Genomic DNA, 3083 nt, shown 5'->3' with positions numbered 1-3083 from the left:
ATTATTATTATTATTATTATTATTATTATTATTATTATTATTATTATTATTATTATTATTATTATTATTATTATTATTATTATTATTATTATTATTATTATTATTATTATTATTATTATTATTATTATTATTATTATTATTATTATTATTATTATTATTATTATTATTATTATTATTATTATTATTATTATTATTATTATTATTATTATTATTATTATATTATTATTATTATTATTATTATTATTATTATTATTATTATTATTATTATTATTTATTATTATTATTATTATTATTATTATTATTATTATTATTATTATTATTATTATTATTATTATTATTATTATTATTATTATTATTATTATTATTATTATATTATTATTATTATTATTATTATTATTATTATTATTATTATTATTATTATTATTATTATTATTATTATTATTATTATTATTATTATTATTATTATTATTATTATTATTATTATTATTATTATTATTATTATTATTATTATTATTATTATTATTATTATTATTATTATTATTATTATTATTATTATTATTATTATTATTATTATTATTATTATTATTATTATTATTATTATTATTATTATTATTATTATTATTATTATTATTATTATTATTATTATTATTATTATTATTATTATTATTATTATTATTATTATTATTATTATTATTATTATTATTATTATTATTATTATTATTATTATTATTATTATTATTATTATTATTATTATTATTATTATTATTATTATTATTATTATTATTATTATTATTATTATTATTATTATTATTATTATTATTATTATTATTATTATTATTATTATTATTATTATTATTATTATTATTATTATTATTATTATTATTATTATTATTATTATTATTATTATTATTATTATTATTATTATTACTATTATTATTATTATTATTATTTTTTTTTTTTTTTTATTTTTTTTTGGTTATAGAAAATCGATTGAAAAGCTGCCTGGCGTCACATTTAATACCATTTTTAATTCTCACATTTTTAAACTGTGTCAATTCGATACTTGTTCGTGGCACTGCGGTTGATGGCGAAGACTTGGAATTCCCGATTGCGTACGTCAAACTACATTTTCAGGAACAAAGAACTGTGAAGTATTTTGAAAAATATAAAAAGAATGGAAATAAACCAATTAAGGAAATATTATTGTAATTGCTTGCGCTGAGATTCAATTTGTATTTCATTGTATAAATGTATATAATATTCAAGCAAATATAACGCAATTGTATTAAACTGATCAAATTATAAAATAAATCAAATAATAAAGACTTTTGTATTTTTCCCTAAAACATTATTGCAAAATTTAAAACAATGTAGTAAAATGCTAAAATCTACTAAAAGTCAAAAGCAGACTGATTCTTAACTAAGTCCATTACTAAAATGGCTTTAGCATTTTACAATTAATTTGGCTTACCAGAACAATTAAAATAACTAGAAAATTTTAAAAATCATCAGAACCTACTATCTGCTTGCGGAACCAGTAAGAAATCTGTTGAGCATTTTTTAAAGCTTATTTTATACCAAAATAAATAGTTTAATCTTTTATTATTTCAAGCAAGAAAGCGGAACCAAGTTTGAAGGTTTCAAAAAATACGGTTTGGAGTTTCAATCGCTTGAACCGGAATAAATATTTACCAACTAACAACCAAGCTGTCCGGACTTATTGCACTCCCGCCCCTTACTAACCTTCATTATTTTTGACGTTTTCTTTTCTGGCAATTTTATTAGAGTCAAAACTATTTTTAGACAAATGTCAAACATCGAATTATTACCGTTGGGACGTGGACCTACTAAATTTTAATAGGCTTTCTCTTACGATTACGAGTAAAAAGTTTTGATTATAGTGAATGTAGGCCCTAGACCGGGTGCTAGAGGTGGTTGAGTATGCAAAATATGAGGACCGAAATTCATCAATGGATTTAAGATCAGAAGAGGTCAAGGACTTATAATGTGGACCTTGCCGGTCAATATTGTGGTTCATTTTTTTGTACGCCCTTACCATTATTTGTAGGAAATAGGGCATTGATTATGTCGTAACAAACATAGCGATAAGGAACAAAGACGTCCATGGGTTTTTATTGCAGGAATCATTCAATGGGTTATAAAAGAAGAGTGCCATTAAATGAAGGGGTGGAAATTGAAAACAGGTGGCAAAAGTCCCAGTGCCCTTTTAAACTTTTTGTAGAAAATTAATTTTCCTATTGGAATAATGTTTTTTAAAATTTGAAAAAAAAATTCTTACCAAAACACTCGAACACAGAAAAAAAAATCAAAATAGTCTAGTATTTTATTTGTTTTGCTTTTTGAGCTGTAGGGGAAAGCGGGGCATAATGGGCCCCTTAAGGCCCCTTCAAAACAATTTTATTCGTTAAATGAACATTTACTACATAACTTAAGGAGATATAAAACAAATAAATTCAAAAATTCTTCAATTTGTATTAAAATTAAAATATTGCTTCAATAACCCCGTGCATGGGGCATAATGGGCACAGGTAAGAAACGGTGGGTATTGGGTTAATGATGTTACTGAATCGTCTGCAAATGTGATTTGATTCATCATCTCCATGCTCCTCGCCGGCACAAGAACACAAACGCCGGCACGGAATACAAATGTCCACAATAACGACATTTTTCATCTTTCTCGCTTTCCGAAAATTCTATTTTCCTCTTCTTTTTTATTTTTGCGACGAGCTTTTTTCTTTCTTTGAGGCAGATTTGAAGTTTGAAGTTTCAGCCTCAATGGGGACCCATGCCCATTATGCCTTGACCATTATGCCCCATGTCTTATTTCTTTAAAAAAATTGTCTATAGTTTGGGTCAAGTAACTTAAATAAATGAAATAACTAGATTAAGATAAAATAAATAAACTTACTTTATTGTTAAATGAAAAAAATTAAACTTAAAATGCACTCATAGCCTAAAAACACGAATTTTACTTTGATTCACAAATACATCAACTCAGTTGAAAAGCTATTTTTGTTCACTACGAACCGCAGATATAATTTTCACTCAATAAGGAGATTCCC

The sequence above is a fragment of the Episyrphus balteatus genome, chromosome 1 (genome assembly GCF_945859705.1).
Source record: "Episyrphus balteatus chromosome 1, idEpiBalt1.1, whole genome shotgun sequence".
NCBI classification, from domain to species: Eukaryota; Metazoa; Arthropoda; class Insecta; order Diptera; family Syrphidae; genus Episyrphus; species Episyrphus balteatus.
The sequence above is the reverse complement of the archived record's forward strand: the minus strand, read 5'-3'. Positions refer to the sequence as shown.